General features: G+C 41.5%; 1 long non-coding RNA gene across 3 annotated transcripts in view; it reads right to left on the bottom strand.

Moving 5' to 3' along the window:
• The window catches only part of LOC123795330 (uncharacterized), a 101,969-nt gene that overhangs the window by 72,959 nt on the left and 10,137 nt on the right, over positions 1-18,873 (bottom strand). For 2 of the 3 annotated variants that reach the window (XR_006780440.2, XR_015726263.1), the window contains exons 3-4: positions 13,659-13,791; positions 10,875-10,968 (exon numbers count right to left, since the gene is read on the bottom strand). This is a non-coding gene — a long non-coding RNA (uncharacterized LOC123795330). The remainder of the gene's footprint in view (positions 1-10,874; positions 10,969-13,658; positions 13,792-18,873) is intronic. The other variant, XR_006780439.2, reaches the window with a different exon arrangement.

Below are 18,873 nucleotides of genomic sequence, written 5' to 3'. Positions count from 1 at the left end.
CTATGACAGAAAGGGGAACTCCCCAAGCCAGGGCCCTTGGGAAATCAGTTTAGGAAATTAGGCATGGTTTAATTTGTTAAACCATTGGGAGGGTAAAGATATGGGAAAGGGATTCCAGGTACCTTGGGAGAGAAGACAGTGGGTGGCATATCCTCTGCAGGGAGTGAGAAATACATTTATTCTTCTGTTGTCTGCTTTTCAGTGGAATGGAAAAACGCACACTCTCTCTCCTCCATAATAAGAGGTTTGGTCTGTGCCTCTCTTTGACTTCCTCACAAACAACCACAGGGAGCAGACAGACTTCTCAGATTACTCTTGACCTTGGGAGTTGACCCTTAGAAATGCATTCTACTTCAAGATCTGAGAAAACAAAACCAAACCCAACCCAACAACCTCTTGAGAAAGATGGTTTATTTCTGCTGGGGACCCTGTTTCCCCTCTCTACTCCATTGCTGCTCTACAATTAAGATAGCTTTAACATACACATACACACACACACACACACACACTCACACTCACACTCACACACATCAGACCATCCCTCTTCTAATCAAAGCTTCCCACTGTCCTTAGATTAAAATCTATATGGCAAACTGTGGACAATGAGGTCTCACATGATCCAGCCCTTGCCCACCTCTGGGACCTCATTCCACAGCAACAGCCATTCTGGCTGTTCATTATGTCCCAGCTACCCTGAACTTGTTCTTCTTCTTCCAGGCTTATTCTCACTTAGGACCAGCGTGCCAGCTGTTCTCCACGTTTGAAATGCTCTTCTCCCCAGATTTTTGCATGTCTGACCCCTTCTTGCCTTTCACATCCTTCTCAAATGTCACCTTCTCAAGGAGACCTTCCTGAACTACCCAGTCCCAATCCCAATCTGTATCCACACCATGACTTGCCAGCACTTAATCACTTTCTGGCATTTTTTCTTGTGTACTTGCTCCTTGATTGTGTTGTTTGTCACTCCTACAGAAACATGAGCTCCATGACACAAGGCCCTAGCTGTCCTGGTCACCATTGTATCCACAGAGTCTAGAGTCTTGTCTGACACATAGCAGAGCTCAGCTCAGTATCTATTCGTAAATGGGAAGAATGAAGTTTGTACTTCCCTACTCTCTCCCCCACTGCCATCTTTGGTGACTTTATCATCTACCTGGATGACACCTGATTCCTTCTCTTAACCTTCTCCACCACCCAGAAACCAGCAGAGCCATATTTGGGTCTTCATCATCATGTTCTAGGGTTCCTACCCAGCATTTCCTGCTTGGAACTACTCTGTTGTCTTCAGAGTCTCCACATCCTCCAAGCCTCCTTTACCTCCCTCCCCTAAAGCAGGTGTTCCAACTGCTCAACTCTTCCCAAATCCCCAACCCCATTAGCTTCTTTTCCACTTAACTCCCTGTGCATTTTTGTCATTGTGGCTGGGAAGATAGGGTGTGGTCAGACTCGTGACCAGAATTTGAGGATTTTGGTAAGGATTAGGTAGGCACAATGCCTGGCACATTGAAAGTGCTCAGTCAACAGTAGCCTGTCTCATTTCTATCACTATTATGATGAAAGTTTCTTCTTAGCCTCTGCCTCCTGCCCTTTTCTTTTCTCCCTCCCTTTCACTCCTACTTGGTTAGTTTTACTTTCCTTGGTTCATTTATATGAGGTAAAGTGAGGACCTTTCCTGGTCTTCTTGGTGGCGATGCAGAGTTCTGACTGGATAGAACCAGCCTGGTGCAGGTTGAAGAAGAGCTGGGTGCTTTCCAGTCTCCGTGGGAACCTTGCACACCAACAGCCGATGAACTTCACGCTCTGGCTGTCTGGTATCTATAGGTGGGTCTCTAAAGTCGTTAGAGACAGGGGACAAGGCCCCCGGGGCCAGGATAGGTTGGACTGATGTTCACTTCTGTTTTCACTTATTAGATGTTTAAGAAGCTAGTGTCTGCCCTTGGGATCATCAGTTCAAAGTTTACTATAATCCTTCCAATTTTTTCACCTTTCTCATTCAAGTTCTCAAGAATCCAGAGAGGCAGTCCTTGGAAACAACCATCAGTAATTCCTGGCCCGGTTCCCTGTAGGGAAGAGGGATGGAGTGAGCACAAACAGAGGAAGCTGCCTGGGTCTCCGGGCTGTGATTCTGTGGCCCAGGCAATCTGAAAGTGTGAGACCTTTTCCTAGCTTCTCCACAGATAGGTCTCAGGCCCCAATTGTGGGGAATTTTTCATTTGAGGAAGTCCAATATATTTCGGGATGACTAATGCCAATCACATACCAGATTGTCAAATATTTGCTACAAGAAGTTATAAGTGACTAAATAAAGGAATTCAGAAATGGATATTACTGTTGACCCTCCTGCTACGAGGGATTGGCAAGTCTGGAATAAGTAGGGTGACTTTATAAAATGAACCAATTATTTCCACAAATGCCCTGGGCACACAGTATGTGCCAGATACTGTGCCAGATGCTGGGGATACAGGGTGAGACAAGCAGACCCAGACTCTGCTGTCACAGAGCTCAACGTTGGAGTGTACAAGTGAGAACGATATAGTGTGACAGGTGCTACTGCCAGAGGGAACATACTGGGTGATCTATCTGGAAGCACATGGGAGAGGACATTTCACTCAAAGCCCCAGGCTTGGAGAGGGCTTCTTGGAGGACAATGTGATGCCCCAGGTGAGACGTGAAGGATGAATGAGTCAGCCAGGTGGCAGGAGGGGAAGCAAGGTTAAAGGAAAGTTTCCAGGCAAAGCCAAGAGCATATGCAAAGGATGAAGGATGAGAGAGGGCATGATGCTCTGTAGGCCTGAGGAATAGTCGAGTAGGGCCCCACCATCAGAGGTTCCGACTTAACTGGTCTTGGAGAGAGTCCAGCCTTGGGTATGTTTTACAAGCTCAAGTATGTTTTAAAGCAGGTGACTTTAATGTGCAACCTGGGGTGAGAGCCACTGGACCAGAACATGGGATGAAAGGAAGGGAGTGGTGAGAGGTGAGGCTGGAGATGTGAAGTGGGCCAGATCACACAGTGCCCGGAAGGCTGTGTCAAGGAGCTTGAGTTTTCTTCTCCGAGCACTGGGAAGCTATTTAAACATTCAAGCAAGGGAAGAAGTGGCATGATCAGACTTGAAGACTTCAGAATATCTCTGTTGTGGAATATGGATGGGGGGGCAGGAATGGAAGTAAGAAAAACCAGTTGGGAAGCTCTTGCAATATGTGATGCAAAAGATAATCACAGCCTGAATTAGGCGAGTGGCAACAGGGATGGAGAGAAGTAGATGAATTCCAGAGATATTTAGGAAGTAAAACTGCTAAGGCTGATCAAAGATTGGCTATGAGAGGGAGAAGTCAAGGGCCATTCCTTTGGTTAGACAGTTGAGTGGGTGGAGCGTCATTCCCTAGGACGGGGCTCACAGGAGCGGAGGCCCCAGGAGACGAGAAGCTGGTTTGTGGATGTGTGGGCAAGGATATCAGCCCACAGCCTGCTGAGTTTGAGGCATGAGCAGGACATCCAAGTGAGAAGACCAGCTAAGAATGGTAGCTTAGGGGCGCCTGGATGGCGCAGTCATTAAGCGTCTGCCTTTGGCTCAGGGCATGATCCTGGCGTTCCAGGATCGAGCCCCACATCAGGCTCCTCCACTGGGAGCCTGCTTCTTCCTCTCCCACTCCCCCTGTTCGTGTTCCCTCTCTAGCTGGCTGTCTCTCTCTCTGTCTAATAAATAAATAAATAAATCTTTAAAAAAATAATAATGGTAGCTTAGTCCTCAGGTAAAATATCTCATTTGAAGACTGAGGTCTAGAAGTCACTGGAAAAGAATGAGAATGGATGAGATCCCCCAGGAGACAGACTGTGGAGTGGGAAGAGAAAAATATGTCCACAGAACCTTGGAAGTTGCTCCCGTCCTCCAGGTAGACAGCCCTAAACCCATTAAGGGTAATTAGGCTAAGTGGTGACGTGACTTGTCCTAGCTAGTCCTCCTCACAATGTTTGAGTAGGCTTACGCTAGCCAATGTGAGTCCCTGCTGCTGGCCTATATTTGGCCCATCACTGTCAGTGCAATTGGATCTAGTTAATCTGCAATGAGAAGTGGCTGGCAGTTGTGTCTTGCACCTATGGAGCTGAGCTGCGGGAAGTAGTTCCAAATTCCATGGCTCTGCTTAGAGGTTTCTAAATACAGTGGTAGTTACGTGTTAGACATTAGAGACATTTTAAAGAAAGTCAGCCTGAATCATCTGAGAATTAGAACATTTGACAACTAACTCAACACAAAGGTCCTGGGAAGAATTTGCTGTGGAGAAGGGAAGGATGGGTCAGCAGCTAGTAAAGCTTTTATTCTAGGCTCTGTGCAATTGTGATTCTATTTTTGGTTTTCAGTCTGCCCAGATCTAAGTGCCCTGTTATGCCCTCAGATTCCAGAATCAACCTCTGTTGTATTGTAAACCATAATAACAAAGCACTTTGACATTAAGCCATTTCTTTTATTCCTAATAACAGGCCTATCAAATAAATAAGGCAGGTGTTAGCCCCATTTTAAAGATGAAGAAACTGAGACTAGAGCTAATTCACTTGCCCACATTGCAGAAAATATAAATGGGGTTCAGGAGCTGACCCAGTTTCTCACTCCAAATCCACACCAACCTCCCATCCCGGCTTCCACCTCTTTAAAAAGGGCATTTTTTAACCCACTCCAGAGAAGAGCTGCAAGAGGGGATGGGAAGAGGATCTGAAAAGAAGCTTGGCAGGTACCTCCTGTGATAGCTGTGTTTGCGACTTTTTGCTTTGCTCTTAATCTCATTCCCACACAAATCACACATGCACCATAAAATGTTGGGAGACAGTTGTCTGGAGCAGGTGGAGGAGTCAGGGAACCTGATGAATTATAGACCCTCAGGACTGGAAGGGATCAATGGGTCACCTACTTTAACCCCTAGATGCACAGATGGGAGAAAGTGAGGGGAAGGTAACTTGTACACACTCATCTGGCTAACTGTGGTGAAAAGGAGAACAGAACCGTACCTAGCCTGCTGATAATACCCAAATAACAGTATGAAAGTAACCTCAGACTGAGAGCACTGAAACAGAGAAACAGAACCAAAAACCCTGGGTGAATAAAGTGCTGACCTAAAAGAAACAGTACACACTCTGCTATGCATTCCCTTTTTCTTTTGGATATGTTTTTATAGGGCTCTGAATGAGAAAGTTAATTAGGGAAATTATGATGGTACTCTCTTTCTCTTGTCTTTGACTAAAGTCATGGAAGGAGGTAGGTGGAGGTGCCTAGCAGGTAGAGTGGGTGGAATTGGGAAATTGCTCTGTAAGATTCAGGTTGGTGACAATGGGATTGTTGGTTCCACCAGTTTATTATTCACTAGTCACTAGAATTAAGTGTAATAATAGCTTGCATTTGTATAGTATATTCTAATTTACAAAGGGCTTTTATGACATTATCTCATTTGATCCCACTGACAACCCCGTAAGGGAGACAAGGCAGGTATAATTATCCCACTTTATGGATGACAGAACTAAGGGCCAGAGAAGTGAAAAGACTTGACCCAGCACATTCAGTTATTAAACCAAAGTCTGGACGAGAAACCAGGCATTCTTACCTACAGAGCTTCAACTTTGCAACAGTCACACAGCTAAGTAAAGTAGGACTTGAATCCCAGGGAGGCTGCCTAGAGCCTGTGTTCTTGACTACCATGTTTTACTAGTCATTCAAAAGACATTTGTTGACTGTGTCTTGTTCTTTTTAATTTCCTGCTTATTGTACATATAATTCATGTGCTCTTGGTGAGGCAGGTACTCATTAGTGAAGGCATGGTAAAGGCTTCCAGAACCTTCTTCATACCTCAACAAACACAAGCCTATGGCCTAATTTTGGAGTCCCCATACGCACAAATTCCAGGGAAGATGTACCAAGAGGAGACTGATGTGGAGCCCCCAACCCCCTCAACACACACACCACAGACTTTAGGCTCTGTGCTAATGAGAAGCTGATGCACCACATGTCCAGCCTGGGTCCAACTAGAAGTGAGGAAGCCAGAAGACCCTGATTCCCCAGGAGTATTTTGTGTTGTCCTCTCCCTTGCTATGTTAGCCTTTCTTAGTAAAAATTAGTAGTAGCTGTTGGCTAGTCTTAAAAATTGTCCACCCTCAGGAGAACGTGTCACAAAGTACACAGGGCCTCCTTGGGGCTGGACCCCTGGGACAGGCGGCTCACTCCTGGGACAGGCAGCTCCATAAATAGCACCTGTGCTATGTGAAAGGGGAGGTGGCTCAGGAAAGCAAGCTGACTCTCCTCAGGAATCATAAACCAGTGAGTCTAAGCCATGACTCTCGGAAAAAACACAGTTCCTATTACGTAGGTCTATCACTGAGGAGTCCCTTCAAGAGCTAATTTGTATTACAAGCTATTTAGGACTTTCTTTTCCTCAGTGCCTCCCTCCCCTCTCCTTCCCTCAGTTCCTGACGAACATGCCTTCTCCATGCTGTCAGATGATATTGTATAAGAATTCAGACTGAGTGTTTCTGACTATTTATAGAAGACAGTTGTGCTGCTTTAGCTACTACAGGAACTGGAGTTTGGTTCCGGGTTATGTTACATGAAAAAACCTTACAGAAATGTATTTGTTCTCAGGTTTTCCTATTCCACTCCTGTACCACCACATTGAGGAGGCCTGAGTACCATTTCCCTCCCCATGTCCTTTTTTAATGAAAAAAAAAAAAGTTTTTTTTCTGATTACAAAAGCAGTTCGTGCCAGTCAAAAGTGTTAAAGACCACATAAATGTATAGCTAAAAATGTAAAAGTGCCTCTCGATCTCTAGCCCAGAGATAACAACTGTTAACAGTCGACGACTCCTTTAGTTTGGAGGCTCTTGCAATGATTCATGGGAAAGGTAAAGCATGCTGAGTGTAGGTATGGAGAGGAGGGGACAATTACAAAACCAGTCCAAAGCAAAATCACGGGGAGATGGAGAAAAGAGGAAGGTGAGAAAATTAGCCCCAGTTTTTCATCTGGGGTAAATGAAAAGATGGTGTCTCATGAAATAACCTAGGGGACCAGAGCCGAGGAAGAGAGGTGGGGAAGATGCTTAGTCTGTCAAGCTTTGGTGGTCATCTTGTGTCAGTTATTATTCTGGGAGCCGCAGTTAACAACTGCTCAAAGGCCTGCACTTAGCCTCCCAGATGTGTTGTTGAGTATTCCAAACTCAGACGACCTCAGCATCTCCACAGGAATTAAAGGCTGGGAGGGAGAGAGAAAATTCAAATGTAGAAAACACTCATCTATTTGAGGGATCTGAAGTTTTCAGTCATTACCTCCAAGCAGCTGCTTGGAACATATTTATTAGCTCTGGAATCCACATTTTCTATAAACTTACCCATAACCTTCTCAAGGTATAAACACTCTGTAATTAATGCAAAATCCGCTTCAGCAAAATGTAACTTGAGCCAAATATACATCTTAGAGCTAAGGCGAGACGCAGATTGTTTCTATGTTCGAAATGTGAACTCTGCTGGCCGACTTTGGGGGTACATCATCTAATAATCACAGCAGACCAAGACTCAAGCTTTTGATGTCATCACGCTTGACACTATTAATGTTGCTTATACTCATTGTGTGTATAACCAGGAAAATTCCCATTTTAGGACCTTGACAAACAAGTCCTACTGGTCTTACCTTCTTAATCCAGTATTCTGACAGATAGCACACGCTATTAAGTAGGCTGTGCTAATAATGCCAGTCTTGGGCACCTTGAATGAGGCCTGTGAGGACACAGTCAGCCCTCAGTCCTGCTGATTTCAGAGTGGGAGGGCAATTGCTGCTGACTTGCAGCTCTACATCCTTGGAGGCTCCTACTCCCTGGAATTGCCCCTCCCGAGAGGTTTTCAATGGGGGTGATGATTGCTGTACTTCTCTTTTTAATTATCATAAGAAAAAAAAATAAGATAATATTGTTGCTGCCATCTGGTCATTTTATCTAATTTTACTTAGCCATTTTAGGTTTCTAACGTTGGCTTAACTGAACCAACTTGAATTTTCTCATCATAGCCCCAAGGGACAGAACAAGGATCAAGGAGAAGAAAAGGAAAAGAAGGCAAGTTTTAGCATTTTTAAAGGCACAAAGCAAAGGCCAAAAAAGCAACCCATAAATACTGAGCCCCCTCTCTCTAGCAGAAGTCAAGTGTGATCTTTTGTTAGGACCTTGTCATCTAAATGGAAAGGCCTGGGATAAAGTAGGACGTGACTTGAGCAAGCAAGCTAGTCGACCATCTAGAGTTTACCAGATGGTGGTATTAATTAGGTGGAGTCACCAGATTTCCAGGAAGGGTTCTCCCCTTTAAAGGCTCATAAACTGAATTACAAGTTCACCATGATTAGATCAAACACTGAGACTAACTTACCAAACTTAACAGGAGACATATATAAAAACTTAGAATGCTCTTTACTTTTTCCCATTGAGAAGTATAACTACACAACACATAGGATATGTCAACTAATTGACTGCATTATCAGTTGTGAGGGGGGAAAAATAAGATTTAAACACATCTACAGAATCCTGGAAATACATCATCAAGACTGTGTATAGTTAGGGAATGTATCATACTTTTAGTTCTCTGGGAAGAGAACCAGCCTCGTAACATGTAAGACTACTGAGGGATTTCAGCATACTCAACCTTTTGGAACGTTTTCCTAACTTTTGACTTTAACTAGTTTTCTAGAATAAGTCTGCCTTTATGCATTTAGTAGAAACACTGGTTTTGAAAGGGGAGGGCTCACAGACTCTCTTTTAGTTCATTTCCTCAGTTACTAAGTTTATGCCTTACATTCTGATTCTCAATGATGCTCTTCTCAGAAAGTTGAGTTGAGTTAATTTGTGAGAAAAACTGGCAGCTCACCTTTGAACTGACTACAGGGTATTCAGTTATGGGAAGGGAAGCTGGACTAGATGACCTTTATGGTCCTTCTATTCACAAGGGAATAAAGGAAAAGGTGAGAAAAGTTGGATAGTTGAGGTCAAGGAATAAGGAGAGGGCCAAATCTGACTTGATGAATGAAAGAAATTGAGGGCAGAGATATGGAATTGTGTGTGTTAAATTTTCTCTACTTTCATCGTTCATAGGCAAATGCCACTTCTGGCAACTATAAATCCAAGGAGGCTCTCCCGGTAGACAAACTAGGCAGCTGCTCAGAACAGTGTCTATGCAGCAGCCCCACTCTGTCAGGGCCCACATACCATATATATACTTTCTGATAGATCCCATGCAGAAATTGGTTTGGCCTCGATATCATTCGGCTAAGTAGCTTGTTCTGTCCAGTCATTCATTCACTCAGGCAACTTTTACTGAGCACTAAGCCAGGTGTTGGCATAGAAATATAAGATATTGTCCACTCACAATCTAAGGAAGAAGAAGGATGTAGAAAGAATGGTTTTAAGCCAGAGTTTTGGGTTTTGCTAAAGGAACATGCAGAGTGCTGAGGGATTCAGAGGACAGAAGGAGTGCCTCCTTCTGCTTCAGTTGTGTCCCATGAATTTTGATATGCTGCATTTTCACTTTGGTGTAATTTTTCATTTCTCATGATACTTCCTTTTTAACCCACAGATTATTTTGATGGGTTTTGTTTTGTTTCCCAGTGCTTGGAGATTTTTCTGTATTGGAGATCTTTCTGTTATCTAAATTGATTCTAAACGAAATCAATTCAGAATACACTCTGTGTGATTTCAACATACTTCAAACACACTCTGTGCGAATTCAATTCTTTTCATTTTGTGGAGGTTTGTTTTATGGCAAGCATTATAGGATATGGTCTATCTTGGTATGTGATCCGTGGGCGCTTAAGAAGCATGTGTTCAGGGTGTGGAATATTCTGTACAAGTTTATTAGTTCCTATTGGTTTGTGGCATTACTGAGTTCTCCTGTATCCTTGCTAGTTTTTTGTCTAAGTATTTGATGAATTATTGAGAGAAGTGTATTAAATTTTCCAAATATAATTGTGAATTTATTTCTCTTTTCAGTTTTTTCTGTTCTTGCTTCACATATTTTGCAACTCTGTTGTTTGGTGCATACATATTTAAAATTGCCATTTTCTCTTGGTGTAGTGTCCCTTTTATCATTATGTATTGTCCCTCTCTGTCTTTGCTAATTTTCTTCTCATTGGAGTCTACTTTTTCTTTGTATGGCCAATCATGCTTTCTTTTGATTAATGTTTGTATGACATATCTTTTTCTATCATTTTACTTTCAACCTGCCTTTATTATTATATTTGAAGTGAGTTTCTTACAGATAACATATTTGGATTATATGTTTTAATTCACTCTGCCAGTTTCTGTTATTTAATTGATGTATTTAGACCATTTATATTTAATTTAATTATTCATACATGAAGGCTAAAGTTTGCCGTTTTATGTTTATATCCTCTTTATTCTGTCTCATTTCTGTTTTCTTTTTAATGCCTTCCTGTGAGTTACCTAAATATTTTTGAGAATTCCATTTGTATTTATCTGTTGTGTTTTTGAGTATATTTCTTTTTTTTAAAAAAAGATTTTATTTATTTATTTGACAGACAGAGAGACAGCCAATGAGAGAGGGAACACAAGCAGGGGGAGTGGGAGAGGAAGAAGCAGGCTTCCAGCAGAGGAGCCTGATGTGGGGCTCGATCCCAGGACTCTGGGATCATTCCCTGAGCTGAAGGCAGATGCTTAACGACTGAGCCACCTAGGCGCCCCTTGAGTATATTTCTTGTATATCTTTTTTGACAGTTGCTTAATAGATTATATACACATAATTTATCTGCTGGTGTCATCACTGTACCAGTTTGAATGATTTGGATGATTAAATTATAAATGAAATTCCTTCCCAAGTCTATAGCATTTCACTACAAGATATTACCTCTGGCGCCTGAGAAGGTCTTGATGTCATTAAAGTCCAGATTTCAGTCCTTCCTTATATCTTCAGAGGTGCTTGCCTGTGAAATCCAGACCATCTGTGACATAGGAAAAAGAGGTCCACTGAGATGTTTAGAAAGCTACCAATTGTTCATGCCAATGAGCAGAAGAATAGACCAGATAATTAAAATACAGATAGAACTTACAAAATTCCAAATTTTAGCTGCACATACCAAACTGTTAAACTTTTAAGTGGAAAGTTTAAAGATAGCAAAATTGCATTATTCAAATTTTACCTGCTGATTTAATTCTTTTGCTCATATTTCATGTAAAGGGAGAAATGGGTCATAAATGGCTCACACTGGATCATCAGACTGCAGGGACTTTGAGTAAGGTATTATGGATTGGCAGTTTGGCCTTACAGAAGATATCAAGACTCGGATGTCAGACAGATGTGGGATTGAATCCCAGTTTTGCCATATATAAGCTATGTGACACTAGATAAATCACTTAACTTTTTGGATACTTTGTTTCCTAATTTGTCAAGTGTGGTCAATTATATTTCCTGCAAAAGTCTGTCGTGAGGATTAAAAACACATAACATATGTAAAAGGCCTAGCCCAGAGAAGATGATCAACAAACATGAGTTCCCTAGCTGTGTTCCTGTTGACTTTCAGAGAGGGAAGCCAAATACCTGTGCTTAAGTATATGGGTATTTCTAAACGAGGCCTGTCTCATCAACCAAAGTTTGTAGTTTTTGATATCATCTTGACATATAAGCATGAGTGGCTATCAGAGAGCAGAGAGGTGTGCTAGACAGTTAATATTTTGGTAGCACTAAAGAAGCCCTTTCTTAAAGAGCTTTTTAAAAAGCCAACATTTGCTGATCACTGACTATGGGATGAGCCAGGGGTGAGCACTATGACATCTGACATCGTGGCTCCCTTTCACTGCACCCACCTTATCATCTCTGACATCCAGACAGATGAAGAGTCAGGCAGAAAGGGACCTAACCTGAAATTTAAGTCTGGGATCTAGATCATAGTTGCCTAAGTAATTGTTTGACCTTGAAGAAATGACTTAACTTCTTTATAGTTCAGTTTCCTCATCTATTAAATGGGACTAGACCTGTCTTTGGGGAAGCTGTGAGGGTGAATTAGGTCATGTACATAAAACACTTGAGGTCTTTGGAAGAAAAGCTTTTATAAACCTATAAATGGCATAATTAATGTCATCATTGCCATTATTATTGTTGATGAGGTGGAATATTTCTGCACACATGCAAACTTCAGAGTTGGGAATATTTGTTACAGAGAATGTGAATCTAAAGTTTCTCTTACCCCACTCTCTTTTTTGCTGGCTTAAAGTATCCCACTCCCACAGAAATACTTTTATTTGCACAATTGGCATTTTATTGCCAGCAATAAAATGTGTGTGTATGAAGTCCCCTGAGCCACCACCCCTCTCTTTCACAATGGTTAAGGGTCCCTCAGGAGTGTGCTAGGTGGGACTAGAAAGATTTCCACCTACCTGTAGCCTTCACTGTGATGAAATACCCTCTTTAAAAACATAAGCAGCTAATATTGATATAGTGCCCAGTGTATTCCAGATAATGTGCTAAGTTTATCAGCATTATCTCATTTAAATCTCACAATGGCCTAGAACACACTTCATTTTCTTACTTTCTTTAGACTCTGCTCAAAGGGTACCTTCTTTTGGAGACTTTTCAGACCACTCTATAGAAAAGGGTAACCTGCTCCCTCACCCACCATGTCCTTCTACCTGGCTTTATTTTTCTTCATAGCCACCTTCTGACTTAGTCACCATCTAATGTATTTACATTTCTTGGTACATTCTCTGTGTCTCCCCTTAGAATGCAAAGTCTGTAAGAATGGGACCTTGTTTTGTTAACTGTCTATCCCCAATACCTAATACCATACCTAGCACATGATGGGTGCTCAGAAAAAAATATTTGTGAGCAAATTAATGACCCTAGGAGTTAGGTAAGATAATACCATTTTACTAATGATGAAAAGGAGACTGAGATTTGCCCATGGCCACACAAAAAAATGGCAGAGTTGAGACTGGAAAGAAGTCTATCTGATTCTAACCTGGTCCTTAACCATTTACCTTAACCTCATGCCCCACTGCTTTCAGGAAAGATCACCCAAATGATACTTTATTGCTTGGTATGCTTCTCTCAGAAGAGTCATGAAGAGAACAGCAATGACACAGAGACAAGGGATATGTGTAAAGTATCAGATAAACTGGGGGGAATACTTAAGATGCTAGTAAATTGTCCCTTTCTCCCCTTCCAACATTGTTCATATCTAAAAAACATGTATCAGTCAATTTCTCTTCAGGTCTAGCTAATACCTGAAATTCTAGAGGCCCACATCTCTCCCATTCTATGTCTACCTTCTCTAACCTCTCTATCAGTTTTCTGGGGTCACAAGTTCCTATAAGAAGAAAAAGGGAAATAGCATTTATTAAGCATTTAATACACATCACCATTGCATTAGGCATGCTACCTTCTTTATCTCTACTACATACCAATTTACAGGCAGTAGGTGTTTTTAATCCACATTTTACAGAGGAAAAATACCGAGGATCAAAGAGGCTATTTATCTGTGTAGATTAGTGTAAACCCACAGGGATTTTCCTAGTAGGATCTCCCCTGGTCTACTAGGAGATTGATGATGAAGTCCAGTCCTTGACTCTGATGAATATTCAAAATTGCAGGGATTGTAACACCAGGGTAAAAATGACAAGATTGGTATCTCTGTACCTGGTTGGGATATGTCCTCACTGTCCTTCTACACTTGGTCCCCAGATGCTCTTCCATTTGGAAAAGACCAGGGTCCAGGACTAAGCATTCTCTACCCATCAGCCTTTATTCTCTCCAGGTAACATGCTTATGTCTAGAGGAGAAAAAAATCCTGATTAAAATAAGTTATCCTAGGAGTGTGGTAGAATCAGGCTGTGAGAAAATGGATCTGATTCTGGAAGACAAAAGGGAAAGAATGTTAAGGGAAGGCAGAACTAAGGAAAGGAAGGTGGTTAGGCTCTAGGGCAAGGACGAGAATTGGACCTGACACCTTCCCACACTTTCTACTTTCCTCTCCATCACATCTCCTAATCCCTGCTTCCTTCAGTCCCTGACCACCAAGCTACATACTTTCTGTACAAGCCTCTCCACCCACCACCTACCCTCCCTGTCACCACCCAGCATTCTAAAAGGACCCTCTCAGAAAAAAACAGGCTGGGGGCTGGGGAGTACAAATGTCTAATTAACATAAGCTGCCAACCTGTCTGGAAACCTGAGAAAAAGAAATTTAAAACGAAGCTAACAAACCTTCAAAGAGTTTTTAAACAGGGAGGGATGTGATCCGAACATTTTTTAAACATGCACCTTTGTTTAATTTGAAATTTTAATGCAGTGTATAATTCTTTAGACACATCCAAAAAACAAATGCTTCAATTTCAGGTTTAAATATATATACGTAACAAATGTGGTATTTTGTTTTGATATTTAAAAGCAATGTGGTATGCTTGTAAATGGAAATTTAGTTTTCCAATTGCCAGCTAGTTTTGCAATTGCCAGCTACCTTCCCTTTTCCATATTTGAAGGACTTCTTTTACCTTGGGACTTCATAAGAAAAAAAAAAAGATTAGTGATGAAAAAGCAAAGGGCAAGGCACGTTCTACATGAACAATTTGCAGTTTGGTAAATATTATTGAAACATGTTTAGATAGACGTAAAATCCATTTGATATGCAGACATACCTTTAGAGTGGTACTAACTGCATAACTCAGAAATCTTTTGAAACTATAAAATCAGAAAGCTTTTGAAAAGTTGTAAAAGCTGAAACTTGGTGTTTTGTTTTGTTTTGTTTTGTGACTCATTCCTGGCAAGACCCAACCTGACCTGAATTCATTTAGTGGCAAACCTGAACTGAGCTCACATGTTATTTGGCTATTTATAATCTTTATTTCCCACTTTGTATGAATATTCATACATTTCACTGCAGAACTAATGTTTGATTACAATTACAGGTCTGCTGTGTAACCCACTAGAGTGTTACATAATACACTTTCTATGCACATGTTATCTTTCTTAAATCTGAAAATTTTTGAATTCTGAAAACTTCTGGCTCCAAATGTTTTAGATAAGGAATTGAGGATCACCTTTCTTAACTCAGGTATTCATAGCTGCATTACAGTGTTAAAGAAGGAAAATATCTCAGAGATCATGAAGTTCAACATCTTCCTCTTTTTAAAGGGTAAAAATTAGTATCCAGGGAGAAATCAACTCCAAACACACAAATGGTAACTCAGAGAGCTAGGGCCAGCATTGCCAAGACATCTAATTCTGCAGAAATTGAGCCAGGGAGCAGCGCCCATGCTATCCTGCCTGAATTATCTACTTTCACTGTCATGATTCTGAACCTGGCTTTCCCCTACCTTCTTGCAGAGAATGAGAGAAGCACAGGCCATGTATGGTTTTTGAGAATCTTGTTATGTTTTTAAAAAATGCTAAAATGAGGTGGTAAAAATTGTGATCATACTTAGATTATGTGGTTTTCAGTAACAATTAATATATGATAAAAAGCAATATATTTTTACCATGCACAACATAGTCATGAGATTGTCTTATTAAATTTATTAATATTATTAAAAATATCAATTGTCAACACGTTATAGGTGGTGTGGTCTAGCAATGAAATGCAAGTTTAAAATTGCATAATGAACAGGACCTTCTTTCAATTTTGTAAGTATATCTCCAGGACAACCAAATATATAACTTTATTTGGTAATAACATAAAAAATCTACACTGGAGGGCTTTGAAAGTGAGGCCCAGGCCTTGTGTCAGGCTTCCTGCACTATTCCTGGATTGTTTGCTTTTCTCCTTTAACACTGATCTGCACAGAACTCTCAGTCTCTGAAGCTACTCTAAGTTGGGTCTTCCAAGCATGGTGTTTCCCTGAATTATGTATTTGTACTGCTAAATTTATATTATTCTTATGTTTTGTTTCTGTACCTAATAGTTATAAAACAGACACAAATACCAGGAACCTTGACCCACCCCAAGCCAAAAGCCCTACAAAGGTGCCAGACTGTCAGTGACTCTTCTCAGACCTATGGTGGAAGGACAGGCTATTAGGGACCTCTATATCTAAAGTCTGTTGAAATTAAAGGGCAGTCTTCTGAGCCAAGTACCGCCCAGAAGACTTTCCTCTTACTCAAAAATCTTTTCCTCTTTGGTCGTTTCCCTCCTCTCACTGTAATTGTCTCCGTGGCAGAGGAACCACCTGCTCTGGTTCTCTGGGGGTGGAACGGAGCCAACTGACCCGGGTTTTCCGTTTAACTGCTTCATGCCTATCCCACATGGGTTATTATTCAGGCAAGGAGACTAAGAATGAGAGAGGTTATGTAATTTGCCCAAGGTCTTATGACAAGCAAATGGCAGAACAATGACATCAAAATCCGTGCTTTATTCCCCTGCACTAGATCGGCCAGGTGGTCTATACCTGCTGAATTTTTCAAAGAGCTTGTAATTGTTGAATCAGTTACAAACTCCTAACTCCACTATCCTGTGGCCCACATTTCTCTCCTTTTTCCCTCCAGGAATTCATGAAATATGTTGCTAAATGTCCTGAATTCTTTACAAAATGTATAACTTCATGAAAGAAGAAAATAAAATTAGTTCATGGGACAAGTATTTCTTGGCTTCCTACCGTATGCCAGGGCCTGTGTCTACCATGATTTGTTCCTAATGAATTTGTGTGGGATTTTAGTGATCAATTCTTTCTCTTTTAGTAATTCACCAAGTATTCCTTTAACATGCTATTCCAGAATCTAGCCCAGGATGAGGGAACCAAGCTGTAGTTCGTGGAATCCAGTTTTTTTACTTTTTTAGAAAATAAAGCTATTTATGCATCCCCAGGAAAATTTCTCATTCTCCCTGATACCTTAGAGAGATAACCAAAGTGGTTCAGCTTCCTCACTTTTAATTTCCTTCCATTGCTCCAATAAATCTAATTGCAGAGTACAACTTTCTTCATATTTTGACTTTTATTTTTAATGGTAATGCCTCTTCTTTTAGCTATTTCTGAGGCCGCTATGGTGCCTACCTTCTTCTCCCAGGATCTGCCCGAATAAAGAAAAATCTCTCTGACCCCTGGGAAGCCATATTCCTGGATCTGGGATTGTTTGTGTTTTATCACATAAGATCAAACTCCTATATGTATGCAAGCAGAGGGTCCTTTGGTAGAGGACCTGCAACTGTCTTGTGCGAATGTTCTAATTTTCCTTCGCTGCATAACAAACCACCCCAAGACTTAGTCAATTAAAATAACAATTTCCCATTATGTCTCATAGTTATATGGGTTGACTAAGCTCAGTTGGCAAGTTCTCACTTGTGGCCTCTCAAATGGTTGCAATCAGAGTCTACTATATGGCCACGGTAGGCTTCATAGCATGTTGACCTATGCAGCCACGGAGGGCCCCATGCTTAGGGGGCCCTCACACTTGGTTCATTGCTCTTGTTGCTGTCTTAAATCTCTTAATATTTTTTGAACAGGAAACTCAAGGTTTTCATTTTGCACTGAGCCCTACAAATTATGGAGCTGGTCCTGGCTGAGGCTGCACTTATCTGTAGAGTTGAGTAGGCGAGATGTTCAAGATGCCTGACTCACAAGGCTGGCAGCTGATGCTGGTTGTTGACTGGGAGCTCCACTGCGGCTGAAACCTGGAGTCCCCACACATGACTTATCTGTATGGCCTGAGCTTCTCAGAGAGAGTATTTCAAGGGACCCAAGCCGAAGCTGAAATGTTTCTGATGACACAACCGTGAAAGACCCAGTATGTCTTGTCACTTGCAACACATTTGATTGGTGAAGCACATCATTAAGACCAGCCCAGACTCAAGGGCAAGTGCATTGAACTCCACCTCTTGTTGGGGAGTTGCAGGATCACATTGCAGAAGAGCACATGGGATGAGACATTGCTGTGTTCATCTTTAAATAATATATTCTGTTGGGGTGCTTGGGTAGCTGGGTCAGTTGGGCATCAGACTCTTGATCTCAGCTCAGAACTTGATCTCAGTGCTGTGAGTTCAAGCTCAGCGTGGAGCCTACTTTAAAAAACAAAAAACAAAATACAAACAAACAAAAAAACACCCAACATTCTGTCAAAGGGCTATTCTATTCAGGGCACACCATTTCTTTGTTTGGGTGCTCTGTCTCTCAGGCTTTCCAACAAGCTCTGTCCTGTGGGTAGGTATTCATTATCAAATGTAAAAAGACAGTTTCAGGGTATTGGCCCTGTCCTTTGGTCTTTTTCTAATACAATTAAAATGGGACTTGCTCAGAATGTCTTCTAACTAAACATGTGCCCTTAAGAAGTGTGCCATTAAATAGGATTCTGATCTTGAGGTGGGTAAGGGACTGCTGAGAGACTTTTTGAGCTTTTGCCACACGTCATTTGAGTAAAAATATTGAGCTTTTCTCGATTACATTGCTAAATCTTGAAGATTTCAGCATCAAGACTTCATAGCAGAGACGAAAAAGAAGGTTTGCGGGGCACCTGGGTGGCTCAGTCGGCTCAGGTCATGATCCCAGGGTCCTGGGATTGAGCCCCATGTCGGGCTCTCTGCTTAGTGGGGAGCCTGCTTCTCCCTCTCCCTCTACCTGCCACTCCCCCTGCTTGTGCGCTCTCTCTCTCTGTCAAATAAATAAGTAAAATCTTTAAATAAAAAAAAGAAGATTTGGTGTTTGATAATTCTCAGATAAATCCCAATTCTACCACTTACTAGGTAGGTAGACCTCTGAGAGCTTCAGTGTCTTTATTTAGGAAGCAGTAATGATTCCCCCATTGGGGCTATTGTGATGATTAGGTAGAATAATGTGTTACGTGCTCAAATAGGCACTGTTATTAATAAATCTATCACTTGACCTTGATTCAAATTACTCCCTTTTAGGTTTCCTTTGCCCTGGAAACT

The sequence above is a fragment of the Ursus americanus genome, chromosome 12 (assembly GCF_024610735.1).
Source record: "Ursus americanus isolate L20-20 chromosome 12, mUrsAme1.1.p, whole genome shotgun sequence".
NCBI lineage: Eukaryota > Metazoa > Chordata > Mammalia > Carnivora > Ursidae > Ursus > Ursus americanus.
This window is presented reverse-complemented; position numbering and strand designations above follow the sequence as displayed.